Source organism: Triticum aestivum, chromosome 5A, assembly GCF_018294505.1.
Source record: "Triticum aestivum cultivar Chinese Spring chromosome 5A, IWGSC CS RefSeq v2.1, whole genome shotgun sequence".
Lineage (NCBI taxonomy): Eukaryota > Viridiplantae > Streptophyta > Magnoliopsida > Poales > Poaceae > Triticum > Triticum aestivum.
The window spans coordinates 87,757,968-87,777,998 of NC_057806.1; positions in this window are offsets into that span (position 1 = coordinate 87,757,968).

Genomic DNA, 20,031 nt, shown 5'->3' on the forward strand with positions numbered 1-20,031 from the left:
CTGGTTGTGTGCGTAGTCCCCGGGATATGATTTACTACTTCTCTGCTAAATATTTCCCCGCTCATAAGAAACAAGCCGCTTTAAGGGAAATATATAATTTTGTGCAAATTGAAGAAGAGAGTCTCCCACAAGCTTGGGGGAGGCTTCTCCAATTACTTAATGCTTTGCCTGATCATCCTCTCAAGAAAAATGAAATACTTGATATCTTTTATAATGGACTAACCGATGGTTCCAGAGATTACCTGGATAGTTGTACTGGTTGTGTTTTCAGGGAAAGAACTGTTGATCAAGCTGAAATTCTATTGAATAATATGTTGACCAATGAAAATAATTTGACACTTCCTGAACCAGCTCCTAAGCCAACTCCGAAGAAAAGGGGCATTCTATTTCTCAGTCCTAAAGATATGCAAGAGGCAAAGAAATCTATGAAAGAAAAAGGTATAAAAGCTGAAGATGTTAAGAATTTACCGTCTGTTGAAGAAATACATGGTCTTAATTCATCACGTATGGAAGAAACACATGGTCTCGATAACCCGACACAGGTAGTGAAGGTAAATTCTCTCTATAGATATGATAAAGCTAAAATCCCTCCTCCTAAGTTTGCTAACCAATGTTTGGATGAATTTGATAACTTTATGGTTAAGCAAGAAGATTTTAATGCTTATGTTGGTAGACAATTGAAACACGATGCTTATATGATTGGACACTTGAGTGATTATATGGCTAATGTTAAAGGTGAAGTTAAACTTATTAGTAAACATGCTTCTATGGTTACCACTCAAGTAGAACAAGTACTTAAGGCTCAGAATGATTTTCTCAATGAATTGAATAGTAAAAATAATGACTTTGCTGTTAGAGTTGCAACTATAGGAGGTAAAGTGACTCAGGAACCTTTGTATCCCGAGGGTCATCCTAAGAGAATTGAGCAATATTCTTAGATAATTAATATTGATGCACCTAGTCCTTCTAAAAGGAAGAGAAAGAAAAATGATAGGACTTCGCATGCTTCTAGTGAACCTGTTATTGACACACCTGAGAATCCCAATAATATCTCTATCTCCGATGCTGAAACACAATCTGGTAATGAACATGAACCTAGTGATAATGTTAATGATGATGCTCATGTTGATTCTCAACCTAGTTATGATAATGATGTAGAAATTGAACCTGCTGTTGATCTTGATAACCCACAATCAAAGAATCAACGTTATGATAAGAGAGACTTTGTTGCTAGGAAGCACGGTAAAGAAAGAGAACCATGGGTTCAGAAACCCATGCCTTTTCCTCCTAAACCATCCAAGAAAAAGGATGATGAGGATTTTGAGCGCTTTGCTGAAATGATTAGACCTATCTTTTTGCGTATGCGTTTGGCTGATATGCTTAAAATGAATCCATATGCTAAATATATGAAGGAAATTGTTACAAATAAGAGAAAGATACCGGAAGCTAAAATTTCCAACATGCTTGCTAATTATACTTTTAAGGGTGGAGTACCAAAGAAACTTGGAGATCCAGGAGTACCAACTATACCATGCTCCATTAAATTAAACTATGTTAAAACTGCTTTATGTGATCTTGGAGCCGGTGTTAGTGTTATGCCTCTCTCTTTATATCATAGACTTGATTTGAATAAGTTGACACCTACCGAAATATCTTTGCAAATGGCCGAGAAATCAACTGCTATACCTGTCAGTATTTGTGAGGATGTGCCTGTTGTGGTTGCAAACGTTACTATCTTAACGGACTTTGTTATTCTTGATATTCCCAAGGACGATAGTATGTCTATTATTCTTGGAAGAGCCTTTTTGAATACTGCAGGGGCTATTATTTGTTGCACCAAAGGCAATGTCACTTTTCATTTTAATGGCAATGAGCATACGATACACTTTTCGAGGAAACAACATCAAGTTCATAGTATAAACTCTATTGGAAAAATTCCATCGATTATTTGTGGAGGTTTTGAATTTCCTCTACCTACTGTCAAGAAGAAATATGATATTCTTATTATTGGGGACGTGCATATCCCGTTGAGGTAACATTGTGTTATTCGAAATTCTCCGTTTTCATGTTATTCGAAATGAGTTTGTTAACAAGACCTGATCAACCTTGTTAGTGGATTCCTTTTGATGAGCATGAGATGGATGAATTTAGAAAACACAACTCTCTGTATCCTCTTTTTACTTTATGTTATTTATATTAAATAAATCAAAAATAGTAATTTCTGTGTGTTTTCTAAATTATCAATGCAATAAAAAATACCCCGAAAATAAAAGTTCTCCAAGTGCACTAAAAATTAAATATGATTTTTTTAGAATATTTGAGAATATCTGGCACTGAAAACACAGCAGGGGGAGCAGCCACGTGCCCACGAGGGTGGAGGGCGCCCCCTGCCTCGTGGACCCCACGTGGGTCCCCTCCACTTATTTCAGCCACCACACACTCCTTCCTCCCAAAAAAATCACTAGCCAGCTCAAACCCGAGTTCAAGCTCATCTTGCTACCATTTTCGATCTCCTAGCTCAAAGCTCCATTCACAAAACTGCTTTGGGCGATTGTTCTTTGGTATGTGACTCCTCCAATGGTCCAATTAGTTTTTTTCTAGTGCTTTATTCATTGCAAATTTTTGCTGCTTAGGTGACCCTGTTCTTGAGCTTGCATGTCAAATTTATGTGGTCAAAATTAGTTCTAATGCATGATATAGTCTCTAGGCACTTGTAGGAGTAGTTGCTAGCAATTTTGTTGAGTTTGGTTCACTTTTATTTTGAAGTTGCTAAAAATTTCAGAAAAAGATGAGGAGATTTTTGAGGGGCTCATCGAGCCGAAGCTCGAAGGATAAACAAAGTGAAAAGAACAAGAAGCCCAAGTATAATCTCCCTCGCACCATGGATGTCCGGCCGTGTGAATGGGCTTGTGATGATTTCTTGAGAGCAGCCGGGATTTATGATGATTTCTATGAGTTGGCTGAGAATGCAGGCCTCACGGCCTTCCTCCACGGCCAATGCGAACAATATCTCTTACTCACCAATATCTTTGTGCAAAACTTTCATTTTCATGCTAGGAGCTCACCTACTATGGTGGAATTTTATTTATATGATGAGCATAAGGAGATGTCACTTCGTGATTTTTGTCGGGTTTGTTTGATCCCTTTCGAGGGCAGTGTAGAGGAACCACATCGTGACGATGTGGAAGGGTTTATTGATACAATTGTTGTAGGGGAACGAGGAAAGTTTCTGATGCAAGAATTACTAGCATACATTTTCCTGTTTTACGTTACTTTGAAATATTTGCTAGTAGATGCTTAATTGGTCGCGGAAACTGTGGCAATCTTAGTGCCCCTGATATCATTATTTTGTGCCATGCCTTGTTCCGTGATGACACATTTAGTATGGGCGCTATTGTTGCAAAGCGGTTAAATCTTAACCGTACTAAGGGCCCCATCTTGGGAGGTATTTTTGCCTCGCGCCTCGCTGCACATTGTAACATACCTATTAGACATTATGAGAAGGAAGAAAAGTTGATGCCTCCTGTTTTTCTAGACTATAAGAGTATGGTAGCACATGATTTTATTGTTAAGAATAAGGAAAAGATGCTTAAGTACAAGCTGATATTTGATAAAAAACACCCTGAGACTATTACTTTGCCTGCTCCTTCCTTGTTTGACTTATCTGCAGGCAAGTACCTTGTTTCACCGGAGGCCATTCACGCCTACCGAAACTCCACACCAGCTATAGAGCCAGAGCCGGAACCATAATTTGATCCTCATCGGCAGTCTATTTATCAGTGGAATCCGGAAGAGATCGCCAACCAGTGGCACCAGGGGGATTCTTCTCAGTACGACCCCAGCTACAACTTTGGATATCCGCTAGGCCAGCGTGGCCGTAGACCAACTTAGGCCAAAAGCCTAAGCTTGGGGGAGTACGTATTTGTCACCGACATTACATTCATGTTCACACACTCATGCTAGTTGTCGGTGCTCATACTTTTTCACTGTAATATCCATGCTAGTTTATTTTCCTTTTTATGCTTTCTTCTTGTGTGTTTGATAAACCTTAAGAAAAAACCAAAAAATTAGTTGTAGCTTTTTAGCTAGTTTACTTTCCATGCCTGTAGTGGTAGTAATTAAAAAGAAAACCTAAAAAGATTTCTCGTTCTTCTTTTGCTTGTTGGGAGCTTTCCCGTGTAAATAGTTTTATTTCTTTCTTTCTTTGGGTCGAGAGGAGAAGATCATAATGAAAATGTTGAGTGGCTCTTATATGCATTATTGTTGATCTAACAAAGAGCCCATATTACCTTGTCTTCTCTCTTGAATTGAATGCTTGCAGATTCCAGCTTAGTCCAATGCACGTGCACTATTATTATTATTATCCACACTATTCGGTCGTGCAAGTGAAAGGCAATAATGATGATTATATGATGAACTTATTGAGATGAGAAAAGCTGGTATGAACTCGACCTCTCTTGTTTTTGTAAATATGATTAGTTCATCGTTCCTGATTCAGCCTATTATGAAAAAACATATTTGCAATGACAATTATAGATTATAGTTGCTTATGCCATGCTTAATTAGCTAGGAGTTTATAATGGTTTACCTTGCGTGCCATCATGCTATTAAAATGGTTGTGATGTGGTATGATAGGGTGGTATCCTCTTTTGAACGATTCAAGTGGCTTGACTTGGCACATGTTCACGCATGTAGTTGAAACAAAATGAACATAGCCTCTACAATATTTATGTTCATGGTGCATTATATCCTACTCATGCTTGCATTCGGTGTTGATTAATTTTAATGATGTTCATGACTGTTGTCGCTCTCTAGATGGTCGCTTCCTAGTCTTTTTCTAGCCTTCACCTGTACTAAGCGGGAATACTACTTGTGCATCCAACTCCATAAACCCCAAAGTTGTTCCATATGAGTCCACCATACCTACCTATATACGGTATCTACTTGCCGTTCCAAGTAAATTTGTATGTGCCAAACTCTAAACCTTCAAATAAACATTCTGTTTTGTATGCTCGAATAGCTCATGTATCAACTAGGGCTGTATGCATCTTCCATGCTAGGCGGGTTATTCTCAAGAGGAGTGGGCTCCGCTCCTCACTCACGAGAACATGGCTGGTCACCGGGATGCCCAGTCCCATGCTTTATGCAAATCAAATCAAAATAACTACAAACAAAACTCCCCTGGGACTCTTGTTAGGTGGAGGCACTCGTTGTTTCGAGCAAGCCATGGATTGATGCTTGTGGGTGGAGGGGGAGTATAAACTTTACCATTCTGTTTGGGAACCGCCTACAATGTGTGTAGCATGGAAGATATCGAGATCTCTCGGTTGTTATGTTGACAATGAAAGTATACCGCTCAAAATATTATTCATATCTATTTCAAAACCGAGCTCTTGCACCTCTACAAATCCCTGCTTCCCTCTGCGAAGGGCCTATCTATTTACTTTTATGTTGAGTCATCACCCTCTTATTAAAAAGCACCAGTTGGAGAGCACCGCTGTCATTTGCATCCATTGTTGTTAGTTTACATTGAGTATGACTTGACTGGATCTCTTTTACCATGAATTACAATGTCTAGTCAGTCCTTGATCTTTAAAGGTGCTCTGCATTTATGTTTTGCGGTCTCAGAAAGGGCTAGCGAGATACCATCTTGTCATATCATATCATGATTGTTTTGAGAAAGTGTTGTCATCCGAGATTTATTATTATAGCTCGCTAGTTGATTATGTCATTATATGAGTAAACATGAGACCTAAGTGTTATTGTGGATATGGTTAGTTCATAATCTTTGCTGAAAACCTGAATGTTGTCTTTACATATTTACAACAACAAGAGCAAATATAGTTTGTAAAAATTTTCTTTATCACTTTCAGTTTACCAACTGAATTGCTTGAGGACAAGCAAAGGTTTAAGCTTGGGGGAGTTGATACGTCTCCGTCGTATCTACTTTTCCAAACACTTTTGCCCTTGTTTTGGACTCTAACTTGCATGATTTGAATGGAACTAACCCGGACTGACGCTGTTTTCAGCAGAATTGCCATGGTGTTATTTTTGTGCAGAAATAAAAGTTCTTGGAATGACCTGAAAATCAACGGAGAAGTATTTTGGAATATATAAAATATACTAGAAGAAAGATCCACGTCAGGGGTCCCACCACCTGTCCACGAGGGTTGGGGGCGCGCCCCCTGCCTCGTGGGCCCCCTGACGCTCCACCGACCTCAACCTTTACTCCATATATTCACTTTCAGGGAGAAAAAATCAGAGAGAAGGATTCATCGTGTTTTACGATACGGAGCCACCGCCAAGCCCTAAACTCTCTCGGGAGGGCTCATCTGGAGTCCATTCGGTGCTCCGGAGAGGGGAATCCGTCGCCATCGTCATCATCAACCTTCCTCCATCACCAATTTCATGATGCTCACCACCGTGCGTGAGTAATTCCATCGTAGGCTTGCTGGACGGTGATGGGTTGGATGAGATTTATCATGTAATCGAGTTAGTTTTGTTAGGGTTTGATCCCTAGTATCCACTATGTTCTGAGATTGATGTTGCTATGACTTTGTTATGCTTAATGCTTGTCACTAGGGCCCGAGTGCCATGATTTCAGATCTCAATCTATTATGTTTTCATCAATATATGAGAGTTCTTGATCCTATCTTGCAAGTCTATAGTCACCTATTATGTGTTATGATCCGTTAACCCCGAAGTGACAATAATTGGGATACTTACCGGTGATGACCGTAGTTTGAGGAGTTCATGTATTCACTATGTGTTAATGCTTTGGTCCAGTACTCTATTAAAAGGAGGCCTTAATATCCCTTAGTTTCCATTAGTACCCGCCGCCATGGGAGGGTAGGACAAAAGATGTTATGCAAGTTCTTTTCCATAAGCACGTATGACTATATTCGGAATACATGGCTACATTACATTGATGAACTGGAGCTAGTTCTGTGTCACCCTAGGTTATGAATGTTACATGATCAATCGCATCCGGCATAATTCTCCATCACTGATCCAATGCCTACGAGCTTTCCATATATTGTTCTTCGCTTATTTACTTTTCCACTGCTACTGATACAATTACTTCAAAACCCATAAATATTACTTTTGCTACTGTTACCTTTTGCCACCGTTACCACTATTATCATATTAGTTGCTACTAAACACTTTGCTGCAGTTATTAAGTTTCTAGGTGTGGTTGAATTGACAACTCGGCTGCTAATACTTGAGAATATTCTTTGGCTCCCCTTGTGTTGAATCAATAAATTTGGGTTGAATACTCTACCCTTGAAAACTGTTGCGATCCGCTATACTTGTGGGCTATCAAGGCCCACCTACGGTGCCCATCTTCTGGTATATAAGTCATTTTGACCTAGAAAAATAAAGGGAGGACTTTCGGGACGGAGCGACGCCGCCTCAAGGTGGAACTTGGGCAGGAGCACTTTTGTCCACCGGCGGAGCGATTCTGCCGGGGGAACTTCCCTCCCGGAGGGGGAAATCATCGTCGTCATCATCACCAACAACTCTCCCATCACAGGGAGGGCAACCTCCATCAACATCTTCAATAGCACCATGACCTCTCAAACCCTAGTTCATCTCTTGTGTTCAATCTTGTTACCGGAACTATCGATTGCGGCTTGTGGGTGACTAGTAGTGTTGATTACATCTTGTAGTTGATAACTATATGGTTTATTTGGTGGAAGATTATATGTTGGGATCCAATATGCTATTTAATACCCCTCTGATCATGAGCATGTTTATCATTTGCGAGCAGTTACTTTTGTTCTTGAGGTCACGGGAGAAATCATGTTGCAAGTAATCATGTGAACTTGATAGGTGTTCGATATTTTGATAGTATGTATGTTGTGATTCCCTTAGTGGTGTCATGTGAACATCGACTACATGAAACTTCACCATATTTGGGCCTAAGGGAATGCATTGTGGAGTAGCAACTAGATGATGGGTTGTGAGAGTGACAGAAGCTTAAACCCCAGTTTATGCGCTATTCCGTAAGGGACCGATTGGACCCAAAAGTTTAATGCTATGGTTAGTATTTATTCTTAATACTTTTCTTGTAGTTGCGGATGATTGCGGGAGGGTTAATCATAAGTAGGAGGTTTGTTCAAGTAAGAATTACACCTAAGCACCATTCCACCCACATATCAAATTATCAAAGTACTGAACACGAATTAAGCCAACATGATGAAAGTGACTAGATGAAATTCCCGTGTACCCTCAAAAACACTTTGCTTATCATAAGAGACTGTTTTGGCCTGTCCTTTGCCTCAAAAGGATTGGGTTACCTTGCTGCACTTTTGTTACTACTATCGTTACTTGCTCGTAACAATACCTTGCTATCAAACCACTCTGCTACTTACAATTTCAGCACTTGCAGACATCACCTTCCTAAAAAACACTTGTCATTTCCTTCTGCTCCTCGTTGGGTTCGACACTCTTACTTATCGAAAAGAGCTACACTTGATCCCCTATACTTGTGGGTCATCAGGACACCACATGCCTCATCTAAAAACTTAGGGGGGGCGACGGTATGGGAATCGCTGGGTAACGTGAACTTTATTATCTAAGCTAGGAGGCACGGGCAGTCCGGCAGGGGTTGGCGGTGCCGGTGACAATGAGCTAGGGTTCGAGCAGGGGGGCTATGGAGGGGGAGAGCTGGTGTTTGAGGATACGTCGCGACTTCTGAAAATTTAGTAATGGTGGGTGGAGATGGTTCAAATGCCTCAGCTACTAAAATTTTACTATAAGGTCGGTGGTGGAGGGGTGAAGGTGACGGTTGAAATACAGTGGCTACTAAAATTTGGGTAAAGGAATTGATGTGGGGCGGGAGCATCCGAGATCGCACACGGTCTAGTAAGATGCGTGTATGATAATAAGGAAAAGCGGCGGAACCGCCGATATTTGCATTGCTGAAGGCGGGTAATTTGTTTTTAGATTTCTAGCTACACTACAAAAAAACACATTCGTGATGATATGTGTTTGTCACAATAGGTCATGTTTTCTGTCATGCATGTACATCCATGACGATTTTATGATAGAATCAAGATAGTCATACATGTACCATCGTAGAAGTGTTCCATGACAATACTAAAATTATCATCACGAAAATGTTCACTTCCATGATGATAAATGACACATCATGGAAGTGCTTTCATCAAGGGTAACCGACACGTGGCCTCCACTATAGCGGGTCGCCGTTAAGCTATCGGGTCCGGTTTCGGATCCGATAACCCACTAACAGCACGGACCAATGGCAATTTTCCACGTGTAAAATTCTCATTGGTTGAAGGAACCACGTGTCAGCTCCACGTCGCGACATATGTCAGTCGTCCAATGGACAGCAGTCGCCTATGATACGTCGACACGTGGCATGGCCCAACAGTGGCCCGTTTAGGTTAAAAGGTCGGGCCTGACAAAATAAGCGAGCCAGCCCATTAGTGGCCTACTTGCGTCAGGCCCATTCACAACCACGACATCTACGAGTTACACATAATCGACCCATCAACGACCCATTCTAGATTTGACAATTTCCAGCCCATCGCCAGTTCCAGCCCGTTAACAGCCCGCTATGTCTTTGGGCTCAATTACGGGCCGACCTTCTTTGGGTTCAATTACGGCCCGACCTTCTTTCGGTCGGTTAGCAACCCATTATAGATATGGACCAATATCCCGTCGGTGCATCTTCCGGCCTTTTCTCGGCCCATTTTGTAGTTGGACCAACTTCTAGCTTGTTTTGACTTTCGGCCTTTTCTTGGCCCATGATGTACATGGGGCAACTTCTATCCCATTGTGTCTTTCGGCTTGTTAACGACAAACACAACAATTAGACCTTTGACGGTGCCACCTAATTTTGGGTCCATTAGCGGCCCATGTTCTCCAGGGCACAATTTCAATCCGACACGACTTTCGGCCTGTTAAAAGCCTAGTTTGTAAATTGGTCCTCTTTTGGCCCAAAACACTTTTGGCCTCTTACTGGCCCGTCAAGTAAAAGGGCCGAGACAAAATTGACGTTTATTTCAGCCTGCTAGAGGCCCGCAGGCCGTTTCCGTTTATACGGCCCTATCGAGCTTTCAGCCTGTTAACGGCCTGCTAAGAGCCCTTGTTACGATGGGCCACAGAGGTGGGCCGAAATCCACTAATTGTAAAGGGCCTTGTTGATTGGGCCATCGATCCATTATGAGACCACATCAATTAGGATCCACTAAATATTAGTTGACCAACTCAATTAAGGCCCACTTTGACTACACATGTTTGTTCATTCGGATGACGTCCAGGTAATGTTTGCGCGTGTTGACCCCTGTTTCAACAATATAGCATATACAAAGAATTATCCTACTCTATACTATCGCCTCTAAAAAACCTACACTATATAATAAAGAGACTAAGGCATATAAACGAAGAATAATCCTACACTATACAATAAAGAAATTACAACAGATTATATACACTGGGCATTATAGTTCGGCACCAGTGTTAATAAAGCATACACAAACAACAAATTACATACACTCAGCAAATAAAGCTCATACATCATGGACGTGCATCAACAGAACTTGCCATTTGAACTATAATCTCTTCAGAAAATAGGATTGGCCGGATTCAGATAGCATGAATTTCAGTCAGCAAAATCTCCAATTCCTTTGTGGTTACTTAGTGTCTTGTTTGATTTTTTTACTCCTGCATCTAATACCTGCAACTCCAGTCTCGACATGTTGATTACATGTTGAGAATCATATACACGTTTCTTGCCACCTCTAGTTGATGCTCTAGAACATCAGCACATTCCAATTCCAATCCATAATCATTTGGTAACGACCATGCTGCACTGCTCTCAGATCTTTGTGTTGATGTCACTTCATCCTGAAACGTTTCTTTAAGTACACATGACTAGGGCAAAAATATAGTTACAACAGTGAAGCGAGCAAGACAAACTATCTTGTACATGGCAAAACAGGACTAACAATAATATTACACGTCATGAAGCATAAGCAGGTGATATTTTACAAATTATAAAAACGGTAGTCTGTGCAGCCCGCATACAGAAATCTCTCTTAGCTTACCAGAGGAGGATGATGTTGGGGCCAAATCCAATACACAGACAGGTTACAAATTTAGACCACGTGCAGCTACTGAACATTATATATATATCTTGCGTATAAGTGAGCAAGCAATTACCCATTCGGTAGCTCAATTAACTAGTTGGAACATTATGTGCCATGTTCTAGAAGAGTCTTAGGGAGCATAATGAACTGTAGAGGGATTCATACAAACCTACTACAGCAAGCAAAACTATGCACTCATTAGCCTCATATAAACTATATTGTGAGCCTCATCCAGTAATAGTTGGTTAATAGACTTCAAAGCTTCAGGCACACTTCACCAGAGTAATTAAATGGTAAGGCCTTTAATCATGTCAACTAATAGTTGTACAAGTACCCTATATCAGGCATCATTGTTTGGGCATCTCATTAACTTAGGACAAATAAAGCAATTGAAAAGAGCAATTTAACTATGTCTGAAACAAACAAGCAATTGAACTGTTGAGTTGGCAACATGCATACATGCACGCCTCAATAACATCATTGGCCTATCTACATTTGAATCAACTGATGTATCATCTATATAAAGGAATAAGTAATGTAATATTGTTTGCCCCATATGAAGTATCTCGACCAATATTTAATCAAGATCCTAGTAATGATAGGGAGGCTAATGATGTGAATATGCGTTTGGTTATGACATTTATGACATCAACAACTCTACCATAGCAGGAAGTAGTTTTACACTATTCACTACTATAAGATGTTTTAGATATTTAAGAGTAGACTACATCCGTAATAAGTGAACTGACACATTTAAATGTGTTTACATACATCTGCTTTACAAAAAAGGTTAGAACATCATATAGTAGTGAGTGGAGAGAGTTTTAATCAATGGCCCAATGACTGGGTTACAGGTGAAGAACCCTACGCAAGCACAATGTCAGGCAAATATGATGTCCTGGTAATTTTAATACAGTGAATTACCATAATTGGTTGAATAGGCTCAACGCTGCTCCTCCTTCTCTCGCAAGGCTCCTTCCTAACTTCTTGTACATGGAAATCCTCAATCTTATCTTCATTGCACCCCCTCTGCAAGGTGACACAAACTAGTTATTGGTCTCCTTGGAAGATAAATATGCATACTTTCCAGTCTGTGAACAACACCAAAGGATGAGTTTATAACAAAACAACACCACATAATGAAACATGCCACATCTCTTGCACACAATCAAATGAGCATTTACTATGTGTGCACTATGTAAAAACTAGGTATACCTTCAAACTGGACCTCCAGGTACTCTTGGAGAGCCTGGTTTAGTGTACAGCCAAACCTTTATGTCACCTATGAGTTATACAAGCCCCCACTACAACAGTCCTTAGTATTTAAATCGTTGACAAGCTCTGTTAGGTCAAGAACAACAAGTAATGAAAGTAAACAATTCTAGTATGGTTGGCTAATACAAACAAGCAATTGAACAGATGTGTGAGAAAATCTTGCACAACACTGAATTAAAGAAAACAAGCATAAAAGGAGGCTTAATGACCATCACTTAACTGACCAGATTTAAGAGGCATTTAAACATCATGTGCAACGTATGAACTAAGATAAACATTGCATATTTCAGATTCTATAATGAAATGCACATGTATTAGGTTATGCCATGTATGATGCCTAAATGTACACTATAACAGGCAGGAGTGATTCATCATTGCACGCACAATTGAATTGTAGGTTAAGGGCCAGTTCTATTCTGACTTTTGAGAGCTTATTGTCAAAATAAGCCATAAAAGATGTAAATAACTCGTTTTGAGTTATGGGCTTGGTATTAACTTTTCGCTTGCGGGGAGGGGAGGGGCGCTTCGCGTAGAAGCTCACAAAAAATTGAAGGGAAGGGGAATAGCGAAATGACTTTGTTGTCTGCTTATATTACACTCAAAATGCCACTCCTCATGCCCGCGTCACACCCAACCCTCAAGTAAAAACACACACGCAAGCGTTTATTGCCCTGCCCGCTTGCATATCCTCTCCCCTTTCCCTCTACCTCGATCCCCTGCCTGCAGCGCTAGGGTTCCTCCGGCAAGCCGCTGCCATAGGTCCCATCTGGCCTGCTCCTCGATGATGCTATGTCCAACTAGGCTACATGGCCGACGGGTAGGGCCCAATCTGCCCGGGTGCTCCTCCCTCTGGCGCTGCCCCCACTCTCATGGTCTCCAGCAGCTGCTCCGCTATGGTCCGTCCAACGCTCTACTCCGGCGATTGCTGCACAACTACGGCCGATGCCCCACTCCGGCAGAAGGCATCTCGTCCCCCTCCCCTCCTCCCAGGCCATGGCCTTGAGGTGAGTTGCTCCTGGTGCTGCTATATGATGAATTGCTATGAGTTGCTACTGCTATATGATGAATTTTTATGAGTTGCTGCTGCTATATGATGAGTTGCTATGAGTTGCTCCCCATGCCACACCAGAACTAGTTATAACCCTTGTACTCCTCCCTGTCAACGACTCCACTGCAGCTTCTTCCCTTCTCTGGGTTGTTCTCGTCTGGGGCCTCACCGTCGTCCATCGCCTTGCTGCACTCGGCGCGGCGTGGTCAACGAACAAGAGTCATCGGAAGAGGACTATATGTGGAGAGCTTGACAGCTGAGACCCACGAGGTCCATGGTCGCACACAAGGAAAGTCCTCCTTATTAAGTTGAAAAAACGTTTCCTCCCCTGACAGTTGGGACCCACCAGCTACATCTTAGCACGCAAGGGAGTGCCTCCTTATTACACGGAAAAAATGATTCCTCCTCCTGACAGGTGGACCCACCAGCTACATCTTCGCACGCAAGGAAGCGCCTCCTAATTACGTGAAAAAATGATTCCCCCCTGACATCTGGAACCTAGCGGCTATATCTTCGCACGCAAGGAAGTGCGTCCTTATCCTCCCCGACGGTTGGGACTCATCCGATTGAAGCATATGTAGCATTGTCTATCTTGTCGCGAACATGCACGTACATACTGGTCGATCGGTCGCTCTGCAACGATGAACCGTGGCTGAGTAAGTAGCAGCACACGTCATAGTAGAGCCCTCCACATAGCAGTTTAGACTGTCCCGTCTAAACTGTGTACACGTACATACATCCACACACCAAAAAATACGGCCACGTACATACATACGAGCGGGGTCTCGAAACGCGTACTCGCGCATACGGACGGCTAGGGCTCATGTACATGGAGAGGCAACAGACGGCAGCGACATCAGCAGCTAACCGGTTGGGTTGGAACAGAGGAAACAATGTCGTGTTCACCAAGAGCCAAGTGACTGGGTCGGAACGCGTCCTGTTCATCAGGAGCGAATCCACTGGGTGGGAATGCGTCATGTTCATCGGGAGCCAACCGGCTTGGACGGAACAGCCGGAACGGGGTCTGGCGTACCACAAGATGGAGGAAAACGACCTTCTGTTCAACCGCGTATGGTCGAAATGGGGTCCTGTTCATCAGGAAGGGTCTGGTGTACTGCAGAACGAAGGAAACAACTTTCTCTCGAGTGCCTACGGTCGAAATGGGGTGTTGTTCATCGAGAGGGGTGTGGTGTACCCCAAAAGGGAGAAAAACGGACTTGTATTGGAGCACCTACGGTCGAAAAGAGGTTCTGTTCATTGGGAGGGGTGTGGCATACCGCAAAACGGGACTCCACGTGCTACTGTTCATCCACCGTCTATTGCCTTGCTCCAGCCTCCACGGGCTACTATTCATCCACCGTCGACTTCCTCCAGCCTCCACCTGCTACTCTTCATCCACAGCGACCTTCCTCCTGAAGGAAATATGCCCTAGAGGCAATAATAAAGTTATTATTTATATTTCCTTATATCATGATAAATGTTTATTATTCATGCTAGAATTGTATTAACCAGAAACTTAGTACATGTGTGAATACATAGACAAACAGAGTGTCCCTAGTATGCCTCTACTTGACTAGCTCGTTAATTAAAGATGGTTAAGTTTCCTAGCCATGGACATGTGTTGTCATTTGATGAACGAGATCACATCATTAGAGAATGATGTGATGGACAAGACCCATCCGTTAGCTTAGCATAAATGATCATTTAGTTTTATTGCTATTGCTTTCATCATGACTTATACATGTTCCTCTGACTATGAGATTATGCAACTCCCGAATACTGGAGGAACACCTTGTGTGCTATCAAATGTCACAACATAACTGGGTGATTATAAAGATGCTCTATAGGTGTCTCCAATGGTGTTTGTTGAGTTGGCATAGATCGAGATTTGGATTTGTCACTCCGATAGTCGGAGAGGTACCTCAGGGCCCTCTCGGTAATGCACATCACTATAAGCCTTGCAAGCATTGTGACTAATGAGTTAGTTGCGGGATGATGCATTATGGAACGAGTAAAGAGACTTGCCGGTAACGAGATTGAACTAGGTATTGAGATACTGACGATTGAATCTCGGGGAAGTAACATACCGATGACAAAGGGAACAATGTATGTTGTTATGCGGTTTGACCGATAAAGATCTTCGTAGAATATGTAGGAACCAATATGAGCATCTAGGTTCCGCTATTGGTTATTGACTGGAGATGAGTCTCGGTCATGTCTACATAGTTCTCGAACCCGTAGGGTCCGCACGCTTAACGTCTGTGACGATTTGTATTATGAGTTATGTGATTTGATGACCGAAGTTTGTTCGCAGTCCCAGATGAGATCGGGGACATGACGAGGAGTCTCGAAATGGTTGAGATGTAAAGATCGATATATTGGAAGGCTATATTCAGACATCGGAAAGGTTCTGAGTGATTCGGTTATTTTTCGGAGTACTGGAGAGTTACAAGAATTCGTATTGGGCCTTAATGGGCCATACGAGAAAGGAGAGAAAGGCCTCAAGGGTGGCCGCGCCCTTCCCCCTAGACTGGTCCGAATTGGACTAGGGAAAGGGGGCGCTGCCTTCCTTCCTTCTCCTTCTCCCTTCCCTTTTTCCTATTCCATGTGGGAGGTGGAATCCTACTAGGACTAGGGAGTCCTAGTAGGACTCCACACTTTGGGCGCGCCCTATGAGGGTCGGCCTCCTCCTCCCTCCATCCTTTATATACATGGCCAGGGGGCACCCCATAGACAGACAAGTTGATCATTGATCTCTTAGCCATGTGCGGTGCCCCCTCCACCATAATCCACCTCGGTCATATCGTAGCGGTGCTTAGGCGAAGCCCTGTTCCGGTAACATCATCATCACCGTCATCATGCCGTCGTGCTGACGAAGCTCTCCCTCGACACTCTGCTGGATCGTGAGTTCATGGGACGTCATCGAGCCGAATGTGTGCAGATCATGGAGGTGCCATACTTTCGGTACTAGGATCGGTCGATCGTGAAGACATACGGCTACATCAACCGCGTTGTCATAACGCTTCCGCTTACAGTCTACGAGGGTACATGGACAACACTCTCCCCTCTCGTTGCTATGCATCACCTTGATCTTGCGTGTGCATAGGATTTTTTTTGAAATTACTACATTCCCCAACACTTCCTGCCTCCACCAATTACTATTCATCCAGCCTCCACCGGCTACTATTCAACCAGCCCTCCACAGGGTCCTGTTCATCCACCCCCAACCGGCTCAGGTGTGGCGGCCTCGTCGATCGGGGTCCTGTTCATCCAGTGGCAACGACCTACTACTACTACCACGGGGTCCTATTCATCCAACCCCCACTGGGAACTATTCATCCAACCCCCAACAACGGTCACTGTTCATCAAGAGGCAGCATGTTCAATCGGCTTCAGTAGCAGCAGTAGCAAAGGAATCGTTCGAGTTCAGTTAACAGCCAAGGGATCGATCACTCGAGTTTAGTTAACAGCCAAGGGATCGATCGCTTGGGTTCAGTACGCGTAGCTAGTGCAATCGCTCGGGTTCAGTAAGCGAACGCCTCGCTCGGGTTTAGTTAGAGCCCAACGCCTCGCACACATACGCGTACGTGTATGAGAGAAATGCGCAAACCTTCGTGCATCGCTCGGCCCCGACCACCCATCGTGACTGGGAACTTCCCAATATTTTCCTCGCCATCGCTTCTACCATGATTTTTTCCATCATGGACAGCCCAAAGAATGTCATGCAGGTGCGTCCCCGGCCTGCCCAGGACGAAAAGTCCATTTTATGTCATGATTTTTTGTCATAGAAGTAGGAGCCCACCACATCTATGATGATACGTGCTTTTGTCACAATTATTGTCATAGAAGTGTCATAAGCATGACATAATTTTTTTTGTTCGGCCCAAAATGTCACATATGTGTCTTTTTTTATAGTGATACTTTAAGTATGCCTCGCACACATGCTATCTCCCTATCTCTAAGTGTCACTGGCACCCCCCCACACACACTTACCGACACCGAAGGAGTAGGGTGACACCTCGATATTCATATTAATCTATCTATTAACTTCTCTCTCAAACAGACATACACACACATACTCGCTAGTTGTGCCTCGTAATTGTTGGATCGATGTGTAAGAAGTGATGCCTGACCAATATGTGAGATGTGCATACCTTCCCCATTAGCAGTGCTAACCTGATCGTGTCCACGGTACGGCTCCTGTGTAGAGAGCGTACCCATCTCACTTGTTAGGTGATTGGTAGCTCCCGTATCCATGTACCAAGATGCATCAACTAGATAGGAAGGAGTATGCCCCTACTCATGACTCGGCAGGGCAGCCTGCTTCTCATTACCCTTGCCATTGTTCCTGATCCCAATAAATCCTGCTTGAAGCGACGATGACAACGGGAGGCAAGGTGGCCATCAAGTCCACACAGTTGGCAGGGGACCTGAGCACCACATGAAGGGTAGCATGCACGGACCCGACCTCCCATGGAGGTAGTGGTGTTCCACGAAGTAGGCGCAGTCGGCGGAGGTTTGCCACCAATTGGTGGCTTGTAGGGCTTCCACTTACCACGCGTTGCAGCATTGGCAGAAGGGAATCTCAGCATAGAGCGGCGAGCCTAGACGCGTTGTTCTGTAGCAAGGATACGCGTGTATAACTCACGCGGATGGATCAGAGTGTCACCCGACCATTGATATTCTCCACCAAATTATCATAGTCATCACTCAGTCCGTTGAGCACATAAGAGGGGAACTCCTCCGGACCAAGCGTCTTGCCAATGGAAGCAAGTGTGTCAGCCATACCCGTCACTTTGTTGAAGTAGTCAGTGACAGTGAGATCATGAAGCTTCACCTCCCCAAGCGCAGTGCAGATGGCGTGAGCTCGCGCCTGAGACTGCGAAGCAAAACTGGTATGAAGTGCCGTCCACGCATCCCGAGATGTAGCAACGAAGATGACAAGTGACGAGGCCCCCTCCGTAAGAGAGGACTGGATGGCAGAGAGGATGGTATGATCATGAGCCACCCACGCATGGTACCCCGGGTGATCTGGCGGGGGGCACGGCAGAGTGCCATCAACAAAGCCCTCCAAGCAGCGACTGCGGAAAAGTGGCAAGACCTGAGCACGCCATGACATGTAGTTATGCGTTGTCAGCTTCACCGGGATGAGATGCGCAAAGTAGAACGGTGTAGTAGATACTCTATGATCCGATGGCGGCGGCGGCACATAAAATCCCGGAGGTGAAGCACCACTCCACATAAAATCCCAACACATTGATACGTCCATTTTGCTTCATGCTTTTATATCGATATTTATTGCATTATGGGATGTTATTACACATTATGTCACAATACTTATGCATATTCTCTCTTATTTTACAAGGTTTACATGAAGAGGGAGAATGTCGGCAGCTGGAATTCTGGGCTAGAAAAGGAGCAAATATTAGAGACCTATTCTTCACAACTCCAAAAGTCCTGAAACTTCATGGGAGCATGTTTTGGAATATATAAAAATAATGGCAAAAGAATTTACAAGAGGGGACCCACACCCTGGCCACGAGGGAGGGGGGCGCGCCGTACCCCCTTGGGCGCTCCCCTGTCTCGTGGGCCCCCTGGCAGGCCCCCGGTGCCCATCTTCTGCTATATGAGGTCTTTCGTCCGAGAAAAAATCATAAGGAAGCTTACGGGACGAAACTCCGCCGCCACGAGGAGGAACCTTGAAGGAACCAATCTAGGGCTCTGGCGGAGCTGTTTTGCCGGGGAAACATCCCTCTGGGAGGGGGAAATCATCACCATCGTCATCACCATCGATCCTCTCATCAGGAGGGGGTCAATCTCCATCAACATCTTCACCAGCACCATCTCATCTCAAACCCTAGTTCATCCCTTGTATCCAATCTTTGTCTCAAAACCTCAGATTGGTACCCGTGGGTTGCTAGTAGTGTTGATTACTCCTTGTAGTTGATGCTAGTTGGTTTACTTGGTGGAAGATCATATGTTCAGATCCTTTATGCATATTAATACCCCTTTTATTATGAACATGAATATGATTTGTGAGTAGTTACATTTGTTCCTGAGGACATGGGAGAAGTCTTGCTATAAGTAGTCATGTGAATTTGGTATTCGTTCGATATTTTGATGAGATGTATGTTGTCTTTCCTCTAGTGTTGTCATGTGAACGTCGACTACATGACACTTCACCATTGTTTGGGCCTAGGGGAAGGCATTGGGAAGTAATAAGTAGATGATGGGTTGCTAGAGTGACAGAAGCTTAAACCCTAGTTTATGAGTTGCTTCGTAAGGGGCTAATTTGGATCCATATGTTTCATGCTATGGTTAGGTTTACCTTAATACTTCTTTTGTAGTTGCGGATGCTTGTAATAGGGGTTAATCATAAGTGGGATGCTTGTCCAAGGAAGGGCAATACCCAAGCACCGGTACACCCACGTATCAAATTATAAAAGTATCGAACGCGAATCATATGAACGTGATAAAAACTAGATTGACGATAATTCCCATGTGTCCTCGGGAGAGCTTTCCTTTATATAAGAGTTTGTCCAGGCTTCTCCTTTGCTACAAAAAGGATTGGGCCACCTTGCTGAACCTTAT